Below are 16,837 nucleotides of genomic sequence, written 5' to 3'. Positions count from 1 at the left end.
TGTGCGAAATGGCCTCTCTTTTCACACGACAAAGAAAGCAAAAGAGAAGCCTGTCAAGAAATCCCCCAGCGAGTGCTGCGAACAACACATCCTGGTGCATGTGCAGAGAGAGACTCCAAGACCCAGCCAGCCTGCCTTATGACTGAGAATGGCTACCACAGAGCGGCACCCCTTGCACCACTGAAAAACCAGCTTTATCACAAAGCCGCCGAGCAGGGACACGGTATCCAATTAACCCAGAGCCTGGCTTTGGTATGCACGCTCCAGAGTTCAGACCAGCAGCGTAGCAACTCCACTGGCCACCTACATTAAAATCAACTAGCCAAGTAGAACCTTTCTTTACGAAAGCAGTTGGATGCGTGGCCTCTCCGATGGCCATAGAGCAGGCTTTGTGGACCAGCCCTACACACTCAGCCATGACCTCACCCGATTATGACAGAAGGCTCATCATTTGGCAAGGGTTCCTCCCTCCCGCTTTGCTTCATGTCCCCCGTTCACTTTCCCTGGAACGCAGCCCAATTGTTACCCAGTCTGAGTGCGATTTTGTGGCATCGACAGACTAATGTGTCACGGCTCTTGATAAATTCAAACTCTGTGCTTCCCATCATGACTACGGCAAGATTCATTACCGCCTCCTGGTCTGAATTGCTAATGTCCCAGGAGACACAATAGGAAAATCCTTGCAGAAATGCAGAGGAGTCTGTTGCCATTTCCAACACATCCTACAATTGTATACCCTACTACAACCCCCCCACCCCGCCCCACACTCTGCCTTAGCTATTTATACGCAAGCGCTTTGGAGCAGGGACTCGATACCGTGTCTAGCACAATGGAGCCGTAATCTTGGTTGAGAGCTTTCCCTGCATCCCTGACACAACTGATTAAAACAGGGAGTGGACTCTGGAAATTAGCACACCCCTCCAAATACACAGTTCCAGCTGCAGCCTGTGTCCCCCAGACCCAAAGAAACCTGCAGGCCATGTGCTCACCCCACCTCCTTGCATCTTCCACATGGAGAACAGCAGCAGCATCCCAGAGGAGTTTGCAGGGAACAGCCAGCACTGAATATACAGGAGGACGCAAGCTAGGAGTTAAGGCTTTCCAGTCCCTAGCACTGGCTACAGAGGGACCTAACCAGAACACCAAACCCAGCATCTCTCTCTCCAGAGAAGACGCCACAGAGGAGCCTTTGTAGCCTCCTGACAGTATCTCTGAAATTTAAACATTGAGCATATTTTCCTCACTTTCTCTATTGCCACTGGCTGTTTTCTCTTCATCCCCCATTCCCCCACCAGGGCCCCTTTCAGCTTCCCAGGCTCACTCTACCTGGGCACTGTGCCTTCTATCCCCCTCTTTTCCCAACATCGCCCTCCCTCCCTTTCACCCTGACCAGTGCCGCAGCAAGCCCCAAAGAAATCCTGACATGATGTTTTCATAACACAAATAAACACGTTGTTTAAAAAGCAAAACCCTCAACAATTAGTGCTAGCGTGATGTGTGCTTGGAAAACACCTGCCACATTTTGGGCACAACCTGAATATAAATATTTCAGACAAATCTGCTCTTTCAGGGTAACTAATCTTTAGGCAAGTGGGCCCAAGCTAAGCAGAAACAGTGGGGCTGAACTAGCACAAACAAATAATTTCAGCCCAGCAAGAAGCAAAGAAAACACTGTTCCCATATCTCTGAAAACAATGAGCAGTCCTGCGGCATCTTAGAGACTCAATTTTTTTAGGTCGTGAGCTTTTGTGGGTAAAGTCCACTTTATCAGATGAGTTGGAGTGGAAATTACAGAATCTGGGATATATATAACAGCAAAGGAAGCTGCTTGTCAGTTGGAGGACCAGTGTTAATGAAGCTAATTAAGTCAGGGTAGGGATGTCTCATTCACAGCACTGAATGCAAATATCAAAGGCAGGGAAATTGCCTTTGTAGTGTGTTAAGATCTTTATTCAAGCCTAGGTTGATAGTGGTGAACTTGTAAGAGAACTCTAGTTCCGCTGTCTCCCTCTGTAATCAGGTGATTAAATTCTTTTATAGAAGGATGGCTACTTTTAAATCCATTATTGAATGTCCACGGTGGTTCATGACTTAATACATTTGTTACTCTCTAAGGTGCCATAGGACTGTTCCTTGTTTTTACAGTCACAGACTCACAGGGCTACCCCTCTGAGACACTTTACCATGTATCTCTCGGTAGACATAGAAGGGCTGATCTCATTCACTCACACACCTAGCACTCACAGGACAGATATTTCAGCAAAAAGTGTGAAGAGAACTTTTGGCAAACCAGCTCCTTGTACGACCATGCCTTCTTTGGGCACCGCACCAAAGAATCTCCCCATTACTTCTACTTTCCAGTTCCCTTGGTTAAATGCGCTTCCTTTGGCAAATTAAATCTCCCTTTTTCTGACGAATTCCCCCACCTTTTTGCCTGGCTGGCTGAATGCAGATCACTGATGGAAGGGTACTTTCCTATCACGTGCTTTCCTCTCTGGACCCTCCTTTCAAGTCCGAGTGCTACAGCTATGAGGCAGCATGACCTTTTGTAAAAGTGTTTAATACCATGTGAGTAGATTGCAAAGTGGTTCACTGCTAGCCATCTAGCCTACGTGCCCCTTTGTCTTTCCCCTGATTGCCAAAGGCATGAGGCTCCCCTGAAATCATAACTGAACCCTTCTCTCCCCTACATCAGCTGAGTCACAAAGCAAAACCCTCTGGACATCAACGCATCACCAGTTCCTGATGAATCCACCACATAATACTTCGGGCCAACCCAATACAACAAGCAATACAACACTTGGCATTGGAAAAGGTTCAGGAAAATGCAACAAAAATTAACAGGGGTTTGGAATGGGTCCCATATGAAGAAAGATTAAAACGAGTTGGACTTTTCAGCTTAGAAAAGAGGAGATTAAGGGGGGAATATGATAGAGGTCTAATAAAATCATGACTGGTGAATAAGAAAAAGTTATGTACTTATTCCCACAATATAAAAACTCACCAAATGAACATAAGAACTCACCAAATGAAATTAATAGGCAGCAGATTTAAAACAAACAAAAGGAAGTTTTTCTTCACTTGGCGCAGTCTACCTGTGGAACTCCTTGCCAGAGGATGTGGTGAAGGCTAGGACTTTAACTGGGTTCAAAAAAGAGCTATATAGATTCATGGAGGTTAGGTCCATCAACAGCTATTAGCCAGGATGGGTAGGAATGGTGTCCCTAGCCTCTGTTTCTCAGGAGGTAGGTGACAGGGGAGGGATCACATGAAGATTACCTGTTGTGTTCCCTCCCTCTGGGGCACCTGGTATTGGCTTCTAATGGCTGACAGGATACTGGGCTGGATGGACCATTGGTCTGATACAGTATGGCCATTCTTATGTTCACACAATATGGCACATGTATTTTCCCCATCTAGGTAACTGGGGGGGAATCACTCATTAAAGAAGCTGCTCTTCAGACTGAGCTGAAGGCCACTAAATATTGCATTATTAGCTTTTACTCTCCCGGCCCTTTGTATAACTAGTCAGTGTGCAGGGGGAGGAGAATGAGAATTGCAACAGCAGGTATTGGCTTTGTTTTAAGACACTTCTTTTCTTCCTTTCATCATTGGCAATTACTTCCTCGCACCTGGGTTTCTAAGGAATTTGGGGGATACGGCCATGTCAACTAATCAATTTCTGTTTGCTTTTGTGAAGGCCACCTTACCGCTCACGCGCCTTTTTGAATGCAACTGTGTGGCTTTGGACATGCATTTTTGCAGCAGGACCTTAACACCTGTGAAGCTTATGACAAAGCAGTCAAGGGCTTTGTCATGTACCCTGGATGATGCAAGCATGACAAATTGGGACAGAGGGGATAATAAGGTCTTACATAAGATGAAGTCCCTAACGTTGGGATGGTCCTGACAACATTGGTACATCTGGTCATCCTAAGCCTATATCTTTACAACTTATTTATGTGGGTTATGAAAAGAATCACAGAATCACAGAACGAGATAGGACCGGAAGAGGTTATCAGATCCAGTCCCCTGTCTTCAAAGCAGAACCAAGCACCATCTAGATCATCCCTGACAGGTGTCTATCCAACCTGCTCTTAAATATCTCCAGTGATGGAGATTCCACAACCTCCCTAGGCAATTTATGCCAGTGCTTAACCACCCTGACTGTTTGAACATTTTTCTTAATGCCCAACCTAAATCTCCCTTGTAGCAATTTATGCTCATTGCTTCTTGTCCTATCATCAGAGATTAAGGAGAATAATTTTTCTCCCACCTTCTTGTAATGCCTGTTTAGGTACTTGAAAGTTGTAATGTTAGGCTATTTCAGTCAGTTCTCTGGCAAAAAGGATGGCTTTAATGTAATGTACACTTGCAAACTCTGTGCTAGCTCAGGTAGTTATTTCCTTTCCTTTCCTTGCATTCCCAAGCCAAAGCTGCAAATTTCCTGGTACAGAGTAGTGCCAGAGGGACTCATTCAGCTCCATGAATATATTCAACAGCTCTGATAGAGCTACAAGGAAGTGGAGAAATAACCCTATAAAAACGTGTCTGACTCCTGGCCATCAAGCTGAATGCTCCGTGCTGGCAGACAAAGGAAAGAGCGCACCAAGAACCTGCTCATTTCCTCATTCTGTATGTTGAACAATCCCAGGGCCAAACCTTGCTCAAGCAAATATTCTCATGCCTGTCAATGGAGAGATGTGCATGAGAAAGACGGGTGGGATTTCTTCCAGAGAGCATTTATACTGCTGGTGCGAAGCAGGCCAAAAGCAGTTCTAATGGGCTATGGCAAGACCAGCAGCGGCGCTGAGCTGCAGCTGCACCGCTACGGGAGCACCCCATGGACACTGCCTGCAGCAAAGGGCCAGGATCTCCCCTCACCCTGTGTTAATCCACCTCTCCAAGAGGCTGTAACAGTCAACACCAGAGGAAAGCGGGGAGTTAGAGGCTGGCTTAGCTCCATTTCTCAGGAGCATGGATTTTTCACACCCCTGAGGGATGCAGATGTGTCCCTGTCAGTTTTCAGTGCAGACCGGCCCCCAGAGCCATGCCCCCTATTTGGGGAAGGAGTGTGTCCAGAGGGAAGGGACTGCAACCAAGACTCCCTTTGGAACAGCAACGGCTTCACTACTGTATTGGCTCCTTGGAGGAACTGGCAGAGGATTATTATTATTGTTCGTGTTACTATTGTTCCAGAAGCCCGTCAGGCACAAAGTCCACACTGTGCTCGGCACTGCACAAACCCAGAAGTGAAGCGACAGCCCCTGCCCCAAAGATGAGAGGCAGGGCAGTCTCTCTCATCCCCGTCCTCAACTACAAGCTTGCCTGCCACATAGGCTACGGGCCTAGAAACTATTCCACCATTCTCCTAACCTAGTTAGAGCCGGGGGGCGAAAGTAACTTACATTTCATACAGGTACTGTTGTATCGCAACAGTTGGGGGAGATTCTGATACAAAAGAATCTGTAAGAAATTTAAGTGTTGGGTGGAGTGTGGGGTGCTCAGGGCAGGAGCTTGGGGAGTGCCAGGGGGCTCAGGGCAGGGGGCTGAGAGTGTGGTGGGGGGGGGTGCAGAAGATGTCAGGAGGGGGGTTCAGGGCACAGGGCTGCAAAGTGCAGGAATCAGGGTTAAAAGAACGGGAGGCTCAGGGGAGGGGCTTTGGAGTATGGGGGGTACAGGACTCAGGGCTGGTGGTAAGGAGCTCAGGGCAGGAGATGGAGGGATGGGAGATGCAGGAGTCAGGATTACGCACGTTGGGGACTCAGGACAGGGGATCGGTGTGCAAGGAGGGAAGAGGGATGAAGAATCCCCTGCCCCTCCCAGTTCATACCTGGACATTGCCTGCTCTTCCTCTTCAGGGAGCAAAAGGAAAGGGCCAGTTCGTCTGCCCCCCACCCTCCCCAGCCAGAACGAGGAATGCCACAAATTGTGCACTTTCCCCTCACGCCCTGCCATTAATGAGCAATCCTGGCTGGGTGCAGGGCATGCCCCCAGCCAGCCCTTTTCACCTGTCCTTTGTGAATTCAAAGGAAAACATGGAGGCAAAAGGCACTTCATCAGCACAGGGCTAATGTGTTAATATTCTTACAGCAGGGCTTTCTTCAGAGTCGCAGAGAACAGTCTCTCATTGTTACCCCTTACAAAGCAATACAGTGCCTGCGGGGGAAAATAGCTTTTAACACACCTGACCAAATTGCGGGTACTTAGTTCCCCCACTGTGCTTTTTGACTGAGAGCTGTTAAGTATCTTTCAGCAAGGCCAGGTGCAGGGGGGAATGGATGATTAGCAAGGGTAGAGGGCAGCGGCATGAGAAGTCAGACAAGAGCATTGTTCAAAGCAAACAAGTTCTCCACTGCTGCTCACTGGAAAATGGTTGTGTTTAGGTTAGAAAAAGAAGTCTCCACTTAGTCTGAAAACATGACTGCAAAAGATGCTAAAAATGTTCACCTTAAGGGGCTGGTACAGCTTTGCAAAATGCTGAACTAGTCAGCCCCTCCAGCCTGGCTAAAATACCAGCTTTTATAGTTCACCACATTTTCAGTGGATTTTTAATAACCACTGTTTGCAGAAGAGAAGACAGATTCCATGTCTCAGTTCACTTGTTCTTACAGCAACACGTGGTCCATTATTTTTGTTTGTACTTCATTTAACAAGCAGGTCAGGTGTTTTTCATGTTGCCTCACTTGAATTCAGATTATCTTCTCCAGTTGCGGTGCATGAGGTTTGTAACCAATGTTCCCTATAATCTTTTCCATCCATGTGCAGGTTTTTCCCTCTCCACATGTGGAATAAATTTTGTTATGTGAGCCAAGGAATGTGCACCACAAGGCTAAACACAAACCAAGCTATGGGCGCTCTGTTATCAGCTGAGCAGCACTGGAATCTTTCCTGAGTGGCTGCACAAGCGCACAGCTTACATCTGTAACCCTCTCGCTTTCTTGAGCACAGTAGGTTTTTATATCCTACCGTGCGGTCATGAACCTCACTTTTTCATATCAAGACTGTGAATTGCTGTGAATTACACTCTTGCATTGAGACAAGATAGGTGAGGTAATAATACCTGTTATTAGACCAACTTCTGTTGGAGGAAGGTACAAGATTTCATTGTTAGCATTGTTGGTTCTACAGTGATTAAATATATGGGAGAGCTCTTCTTTTTCTCCCCAGTAGGCAATGTCTCAGGAAAACAAACCAGTGCTGACATACCCTTCCCATGCAGACTTGGGAAGCACAGGCTGACTTTGTTGAAATGTGAGAAGTGATATTTCGAAGTCAAGGGGCCAATAGCCAAATCCCCAGCCGGTGTAGATAGGGGTAGCTCCATTGACTTCAATGGAGCTCATCAATTTACCTAAATTGAGACTATAGCTCTAAAGTTCTTAAGCAACCCCAGTATAAATTGCTAATCGTTTACAGAGTTCGCCAGATCAATCACTTGACCAACTCCTATTTTCTTTGGATGACTTTCAAAGCGTAACAAGATGAAGCCAATAAGATTAGGATATAGAAAATGAAAGTGCAAAGGTCCTTCCTTACAGAGGAAGAATGAGAAAAAGAAGAGAGCTAATAAACTCATTAACTATTTAAAATTTAGTAGGGGAATTTATTAACCAGCACATTCCAATCAATGAGCGACAACAAGAAGTTGAACAAGTGATGGCAGAGTTGTTTGGTCCCAGAGATTTAAATACTTCCTCTTTTGAGAGCCAAATTCTCACTGAAGACATAGGCTGTGTCTACACTGGGCCACTTATTCCGGAAAATCAGCCGCTTTTCCGGAATAAGCTGCGAGCTATCTACACTGGCCCTTGAATTTCCGGAAAAGCAACGATGCTCTACTGTACAAAATCAGCCACTATTCCGGAAAAACTATCCTGCTCCCGCTCGGGCATAAGTCCTTATTCCGGAACCCTGTTCCGGAAAAGGGCCAGTGTAGACAGCCCAGTAGTCTTTTCCGGAAAAAAGCCCCGATCGTGAAAATGGCGATTGGGGCTCTTTTCCAGAAAAGCGCGACTACATTGGCCACAGATGCATTTCCGGAAAAAGGGCTTTTCCAGAAAAGCAGCCTGCCAATGTAGACGCTCCTTTTCCAGAAAAACTGAAAACGGAATAGTATGCCGTTTTAAGCATTTCTGGAAATTCATGCCAGTGTAGACACAGCCTAAGTGTTTAGTGTGATAAAAAAAACGCAGCAGCTGGGGGCAGAAACATTTTTTTGACAGTATTAAAACTAAAGGGAAAAAAGAAATGACCAAGAAGAATCATTTACAGATGGATGAAAAAAATAAAGCATAAGAACAAGAGAAAGCAGCCTTAGAAGCTGTACTTCAGTTATTTCATCACAAATAATCTCTTCTTTAACTGGGATCCAACACCTCATTTTGTTAAGAATTAAAACAAAACAAAAAGGACAACTCTGAGGATTTGGAGGCACTTCAGTATTCTGGCTTTATCTAGACATGGTTAAAAGATGTGTCATTAGAATGCATTAGCTATCCCATTCTGACACATTTGACAGTTCAGTATAGATAAGGCCCTACACCTCTTCTTACCCTTTACACCGGTTGAGATAAAGTGTGGGGGAAAGTCTAACCCAGGGATGGGAAAATACCAGTCCAGCAGTGTTAGTTCCTGGCAGGCACCCACCACTATATTTACCTGCACGGCCATCAGTACAGGTGACTGCAGCTCCCATTGTCCACGGATCACTGTTTCCAGTCAATAGGAGCTGTGGGAAGCGGTGTCCTGGTCCGCACCACTTCCTGCCACTCCCACTGGCTGAGAATGGTAATCTGCAGCCAATGGGATGTGTGATTGCCAGTATCTTTGTCCATGCAGGTAAATATAATGGTGTGGGCCCACCAGAGGCTAACCCTAGGGCATGTCTAGACTATGGCATAAATTTGCATATCTTCTTCCAATAACTTTTTCAAAAGAGGCTCTTTCAAAAAAGCAAGCAGTCTAGATGCAGTTCTTTCGGAAAAAAAAGAAAAACCTTTTTCGAAAGAACCGTTCTTCCTAAAAAATGAGGTTTACACAGGTCTTTTGAAAAAGGGTCTTTTCCCCCTCAAACTGCCACAGTATTATTGCCTATTATTAACCTTTAACTTTATCATCTTAGCATGTGTAAAAGTCTACACTGCCTTGTTGGCACTGGACTTTTCAAACAGACTGTGTCTACACAGGAAAGTTGTACCACTAACTATAATGGTACAACTTCTTAGTGCAGATGCAGTTATTTCAATTCAAAAGTGATATTGGTGATTATTCCTCATATGGGAAGGGGAATGAACTATACCAATATCAAGCATTTTTATCCACACCAGTCATTTTATAAGTACAAAAAAAAAAGTTATACCAATACAAACACTGTGCATAGACCAGCTAGAATAAGTTACATGCTGTGTCCTTATTTTTTAGGCGTGCTAAAAAGCATCAACTAAAGAGATAAGACTTCAATAGCCTTTATCCAATCATCATACCCCATTCTCTCAGCATCACATGCAGAATTTCCTCAAAATGAATTAATTCTCTATATACATTTTTTTAACCAAAACCAGTAGGAATAACCAACCCGGTCATGTAAGGGTCTGACTCCGATGGACAAGTAGAGGAGCATGAGACTCACCTAAGATCAGCTTTGAAATGTAAACCCAAACAGCACCATAAATTACCTTAGATGAATGTCTTTAAGCTTCCTGGCTTTTACATCAAACAACATAAATCGTATATTATTGTGGCCCCATTCCCAGCCTATTTGTCTGACCTTCCTTCTTGAAGCCTGGCCATATACGCTGTAGTATTTCATAGCTAAATATTTTCAATATAAGCTCCTGTCTGAGAACGAGAAGAAATGGTAATGCATTTGGTAGTTATTAGATAAGGCCAATCAATGGCTCGCATGGCAATTAGCATCTCATCTGTATGAGTAGTAAATGTCTATCAGAACCACAGAAGAAATCTAATCCAAAATTACTGCTTTTCTTGAGAGCCCCTATACCTCTCGATCTGTCCCAGGCACCCGTGTGCTATAACGCTGCATTTGTTACCATCACACTGAAGCTGCCTGTTATTGCATGGTGCGGCTGCTTGCTGTCTTTCCCACAGTGTTATATTTATATTGCTTCTTACAGCTTCTTAACACCCCCACTGCTCTGTCCCTGGTGCTGGGTCACATGGTAACACCTTCCCACTCAACAAATTGACAGGGCTGGAATAGAGGGGGACCAAAGAGTTCTACCTGTTATAGCACAGCAATTCAGAGGGCCCTTCATTAACATGGGCCCTACAAATGACAGGTATTTACTTTGCTGCTATAGATATATACCTTGGATTCTGTTATTTCCACTCCATCAGTTGAGTTGAAGTGGGTCTCACCCAGGAAAGCTCACAATCCTATATATTTTTGTTAGTCTCTAAGGTGCGGCAGGACCACTCGTTGTTTTTGGGTCCCACACTTAGCTACGGCTCAAGAGAAGTCTTAAATCACTTAGACACACGGGGACAGGAAGGGAAGCAAGAAAGTGGCCTGTTATTACACCTCTATACTGCAGGCTTTGCCTCTTATCTCCTTCACATGCCCGTTTTCCATCCCATCATTACAGCCCTGCAGATACTGGCTTTAGATCCACGGATATCGGCGGCTCAGTTTTGCAGATACAGATGTGGATATAAATTTTGTATGTAGAACCCTGCAAGTTTGCAGATATCCACAGGTAGCCACATCCACGGATCATTTTTGCAGATGGATATTAATTTTATATCCTTACAGAGCTCTGTCCATCATAGCCTGCATCTCTATCCCTCCAGCTGCCAGCTCTCCCAGCCACACACACCTGCCCCAATTCAGCTGTTCTCTGGACATTGGGCAAGCACTGAGAACAGAAAGTGGCTTCAGGGAGACTCCTCTTCCCAGTGCTCACGGTTCGCATGGGTCCATTAAGAGTGTGCCTCTCTCGGAAGAGGAGGAGGAGGAGGAAAGGCAAAAGACCCATTGTGCAGGTGGAGAGCGGAAAGCCGCCTGGACCCTGCCCACCCCACAGCGCAGTGCCCGGGATCACCAACCCAAAGGAAACGTTTCTGAGACCAGACCCACCACAGAACGGAATCTCCAGCTGGACTCAAAGTTGCCTCTTTGTCAGGGAGAGCCCCTCTCCGCAATGCTGAGCTCAAGCCTAAGGGCGAGGTCGTCTCACTCGCCAGCTCCCCTCCCCCTCCATGAGCCCCCCTGTGCGGCTGAGCAGATGGGATGTGGGGGGCGTTTTCTCCCCAGGGCAGGAAGCTGAACCTGAAGATCCCCCCCCCCCAGCAGAGCTCCCATGTGCGGATCTACAAAAACCATGCGGCAGAGGGGTCCAGCAGGGGTAGGTGGGTGCATTTCAAACCCCCCAGCCCCTCTGCCATGACATCTGGGTGTGCATGGGCGGTTGCACAAGGGGGTCCTTACACACACACACACACACATTTACACACACACACACACACTTACACACACACTCACACTTACACACACACACACACACACATTTACACACACTCACACTTACACACACACTCACACACATTTACACACACACACACACACACACACACACACTCCCCCCCCCCAGCCATTCAGAGAGCGAACCCGACTCTTACCTTCGCACTGCAGGGAACCCCCAGCGATTTCCCCTCCCCCTGGGGGATGAGAGCGCCCCGGAACGGGGGAAGACGCCCGGCCCCTGCCGGCTCCCGGGCTGCCCGGCGAGCCAGAGCGGGCTGCAGCGGGTTCGGCCACGAGGCAGAAGACGCGTGTGAGCGCTGCGGCTCCGGCGCTGCCTTTTATCCTCCTCCCGCGGGGAGGGCGGGGCAGCCCCGGCAGGCTGGGGAGGGAGGAGCGGGGGGGGGGGGCGGTCACATGGTGTTCCGGGCAGGGGGGGCGATCCCTGAACTCCCCCCCCCCAGCAGGGTTTCCCTCCACGGGGGCCAGCAGCGTCTGACAACTCACCCAGAGGAGCCGGCTGCAGAAAGGGGGAGGGGGGGAGGCTTTTGTGGAGGGTTGCCTGAACAAATCCACCCAGCCCTTCCCTCCTTGTTGAGCTGGGTGCTTGGGGTTGGCCCTTCCCTCTGCTCCCCTGAACACCATAGGGCAGAGCAGGGGATCCGGGATATAACCCTTCTGTGGATCCCAAGGGAATTAGGAGCCAAACCCGCATGGGCTCCTTTGAAATTCCAGCTTGTGCGCGCTAGCACCTTCCATCCAGAAAGACTTTCCCAATGCTTCGTACAGAGGCAGCAGTTGGTGGCAGGAACTTGGCGAGGGCAGGGCAAGATTCACCCTTTGCAGCCAGGTTAATTCCCCCCCTCCTCCCCGTGTGGTTTCAGAGCGGGGGAAGGTATTTTGTAGCACGCCAAGGTCCACTCTTAAAAATTGGATTCCCCGAGCTGTGTCACTCAGGAACGTGGAAAAGGTTCGGCCCTGTGTGATGCCGTTCGGCCAACCTAAACCACTGTGTAGATGCGGCTAGATTGGTGGAACAATCAAGCGATTGGCTCTCAGAGAGATGGATTAACCACACATCAACACAAAACCCCCATCCCTGGGGGCAGGAAGCATTTACTCTACAGAGCACAGCCCAAGCCCAGGAAAGATAGAGCACCACGCCAAGACACACGGAAAAGGGTAGAGATAAAACTCACTTCTGACTTGGGGCAGTCAGGCACAGTACAGTGCAGGGCCACTTCCCTGGTAAAGCATTTTTCAGACATGGCCTGCCCCCCAAAATGCATAACATGGTTAAACATGCACAGTTACACCAAGACAGATGACGGGGGAGAGCGGAACTGAGGCATAAGTAAGGGAGAAAAAGAACTTCAAGTGGAGATTTAAAATGAGATGGAGAATCACAAGTAAGCTATCTGGGGAGATGTTTGCAGGGCAAGCACTGAAGGGGGAGGGAGAGAGAGAGAGAAGGGGACAAATTCAGAGTAACTCCACTGAAAACCGCTGAGGCTGCGTTGCTAAGTAACTCCCCTCACAGTCACAGAGTGGATCCATAGCAGAGCTAGAAATAGGGCCCAGGGCCACATGCTGGGGGTAGGCCTAAAAAGATGTTAGTGTCAGAGATTCTCAGGCAAAATTCTGAGGTAGACATGGATAAATTACAGTCATTTTGTGGCTGGGCCTTGCCGCCTGGCTACAGCAAACGTGATCAGTTTATGGATAAAGTCTTTAGTGGATTAAGCCTTCGATTTGTATTGGTATTTCTAAAGGCAGAACTCCGTCTTTAAAAGAATTCATCATCTACATATGCTGTGACTTACCTGGATCTATTTCAGAAGTGTGGGCACTCGAACACTCGGCATATGCAAAAGCCCTTATTAAATAGCCATGGAGTCAAGACACTGAAGATAAATTCAGTTTGGCACCTTTCAATGTCCGGCACCAGCGAGGAGATTTCCCGGTACCAACAGAAGAGCAATTAATTAATTATCGCATGAGGGCGATTGATCACCTTGGCTCCATCTTTCCAGTGAATATTGGATCACCCTTTCCATACTACATTATTCACGCATGCCTCAAAGCATTCCACAGATTTCTGGTGATTTGGTTCAGAGTCCCAGCTTGCAGCCGGAGAACATAATGATCCATTAGCAATATCTTAGTAATTTTACAAAGAGATCATCTAAAATACATTAGACATAAGATGCTCAGCTGGTGTTGACTAGCTGAAGTCAATGGATCTATGCTGATTTGCATCACTTGAGAATCTGGCTAATTGTATTTTACTTAGGGGCAAACATATAATTTAAGAATGAGAGTTGTGTATTAGCATTGATTTGTTCATACTGTCGTATGGCACTATTTTAAATACTACAGCCTTGGAATCAGACCCATGCACGCAGAAACCTGAACCTGTAGGGCCTCCCAACTGACAATAAATGTGCATCAAGTTACTCATGTCTGCAAGTTTTTGCAGGATTGAACCTTAATTTTTTTTCTTTCATATAATACAATCAGAGCCTCAACTTCTTTTTCTCTGTTACAACGCAGACCTTTACAGATACACCAATCACAGCCTTACATCTCTTAGTTTATCCCTGCATCACCTCACAAACCAAAGCCGAACTATAACAGTAACCCTCAAATAAAACTCTATTACATTTGGCAGAGGAGTTGAATGACTCCAAATCCCCTAGTGAATAAGACAGTATTGACTTAAGCTGTCAAGGATTAGGGCTTTGCTCACTGTAATAATGGGAAAGAAAGATAGCCTAATAAGAGGCTAATATAATACCAATAGGTGGGACCAAACTTGGGACCTCTGGAGCATAGGACATGAGCCTCTACAGGTAGTATTATAAAGCCAATTGGCTCACAGCAAACTCTCTCTCTCTCTCTCTCTGTATGCACATCTACACTGTGGGATACGGTCGAACTAGGATACGCAATTTCAGCTACATTAATTGCGGAGCTGAAGTCAAAGTGCCTTAACTAAACTTAGCATTGTGCATACTGCAGGAAGTTGAAGGGAGAACATTCTCCCTTTGACTTCCCTTACTCCTCGTGGAAGCAGGACTAAGCGGCATCGATCGTAGCGCCCCTCTTGGATCGAATTCGCTGTCTTTACTAGCCCTACTAATTCAAACCCTGGAAGACTGACAGTGGCAGCTTCGATCTTCTCTGTAGTGTACACGTACCTAAAGTGGTCTAAGAATCACTATATGGGACAGTGAAGCACACCAGTAGATGTGTGGGTTACACTAGGCGTATAGAGTCCACATTTCCACTGAAGGAGATGCAGCAATGACCCGTCAGGATCTGCAGCGCTCCCCCTGCCAGTAAGTCAAGGAGTAGGGGAAAACAAAAGTTGTCTACACGTAGACATTGTCCCGTGACGGGGTGGTGGGGACCGCCGAGGCTAGCCCCATGCCCCACACTCGGGCACCGGACGGCCCGGGTGCCACGCGACCCGAACGGCTTTGCCGTGCCTGTTCGGGGGCAGCCGCCGGTGCAGGAGGCTCCCCGGCAGGTGCGCCGGGGGAGAGGCACAGGGGCCAGAGAATGCATGCACCGGCATACCCGGAAAGGGGCGCAGACTTCAAAAGGCAGCTCCCAGCCAGGAGCAAGGAGACCGAGACCATGACCGGGACCGGGCGGCCGAGGGAGGTAGCCGCCCCGGACCAGCCGGAACCAGACCGGACCTGATGGAGCAACAGAGATGGCGGCGAGGGATTGGCTCACCAGGACGGGGTGAGGATAACTGCTGGACCGGGCAGGGACGACCGGTGGCTGGCTGGAGAGGAGGAAGCAGCCCAGGACGGGACCAAGGAGGACCCGGGGACCTGTGAGTTGTGGAAGTAGCCTCTCCCCCCCCCCCCCCCCCCCCCCGGTCGAGCAGGACGTCTGAGACGCCTGTTCTTAGGGTCCTGGGCTGGGACCTGGAGAGAGGGAGGGCCCAGGTCCCTCTCCACTCTTGGATGGCGCCGGAGCGGCAACACAGGCTTTTACCGCGGGAAGGACTCGGTGGCCCCCGGAAGGGAGGACCCAGACAGGAGAGCTAAATCCCGAGCAGGGAGGGATGCTTGACATCCCCCTGTAACTATAGTGCCTTGGTTAAAGTGATAAACTGGCCACAATTATACCACTGTAAATGTGCTTATGCCACAAGACCTTATTCCCACATGGAAAGCAGTGTTCCCTGTGAGCTGTGCGCTTGGGCAGCCATCCAGGAGCGATTCAAATGCCGCCCAGCTGATGAGCAGTGTCCAGAGCCGCCCACAGCTCCCAGCCTGTGTTCCCCCTGGTGGTGCACATCAGCACAGAGATGGGAAAAATTAGAGGGAACATCGATGGGAAGGTAAAGAAGATATGCTGGTATAAGGTCTTGTGACAGGGCCTCATCCTATTCCTGTCTGCAGGGGAACCACTCAAAGACCTTCAACTGGCCCAACACTTGGTGCAATTTACAGTGCTCTCCACACCATCCTTCCAGACTCGTGCAGCTCTGTATTCACAATAGCTCCTGTTCCTTAGCGCCGCTCTCCCAAGGTGGTGGGGAGACGGAAGGTTTCTTCCTCCTGAGAGACTTCTCCTGGCTGTGACTCTGAAAAGCCTGCCATGCTCTCCAGCCTTCCCCAAAGCACTTCCTTACCGTGCCTTGCCACTTCCTGGGATAGTGGGTTAATTGACTACACAGTCCATGGACCGCCTGGCTCTCTCCAGTCCATCCCCAGCCAGGCCCGCCAACAGGTGGTGCATAGGGGGCAGCTACCCCTGGACCCTGCAATTCAAAGGGGCTCAGGGCTCCTACTGGCCGCCCGGCTACTGGGGCAGCAGCCAGAACCCCAGGCCCTTTAAATTGTGCCACTCCTCACAGCACTGGGTGTTTGGGGGGAAGGGGACTAGCGCCATGGTCTGGGCAACACTGAGGTTCTGGCTGCCCCAGCTCCACCCCTTCCACTCATAGACTTTAAGGTCAGAAGGGACCATTATGATCATCTAGCCTGACCCCCTGCACAGTCAGGCCACAGAATCTCACCCACCCCCTCCTGGAATAATCCTCTCACCTATATCTAAGATATTGAAGTCCTCAAATGATGGTTTGAAGACCCCAAGGAGGAGAGAATCCTCCAGCAAGTGATCTGTGCCCCACGCTAAAGAGGAAGGCGAAAAACCTCCAGGGCCTCAGCCAATCTACCCTGGAGGAAAATTCCTTCCCGACCCCATGGCCCTGCCCCTTCCACACCTTGCCCGGAGGCCTGCAAAAGCTGTTGCCCGCCCCCGTCTTCAGCCAATCAGTGAGACACAGCTTTGCCCTCAGGCTTGCACTGTGGCAATTTAATTGGGGATCCA

At 48.3% G+C, this 16,837-nt stretch overlaps 1 protein-coding gene across 1 annotated transcript in view; it reads right to left on the bottom strand.

Annotated features, from left to right (window-relative positions):
- The window catches only part of CACNG5 (calcium voltage-gated channel auxiliary subunit gamma 5), a 47,618-nt gene extending 35,815 nt beyond the window's left edge, over positions 1–11,803 (bottom strand). Inside the window, exon 1 of the mRNA XM_006110576.5 lies at positions 11,641–11,803. The gene's annotated coding sequence lies outside the window, so the exon portion shown is untranslated. The remainder of the gene's footprint in view (positions 1–11,640) is intronic.
- Between the last annotated feature and the right edge of the window lie 5,034 nt (positions 11,804–16,837).

The sequence above is a fragment of the Pelodiscus sinensis genome, chromosome 20 (genome assembly GCF_052426305.1).
Source record: "Pelodiscus sinensis isolate ZL-2025 chromosome 20, ASM5242630v1, whole genome shotgun sequence".
NCBI classification, from domain to species: domain Eukaryota; kingdom Metazoa; phylum Chordata; order Testudines; family Trionychidae; genus Pelodiscus; species Pelodiscus sinensis.
Note: the sequence above shows the minus strand (reverse complement) of the source record. Positions and strands in the feature narration are given on the sequence as shown.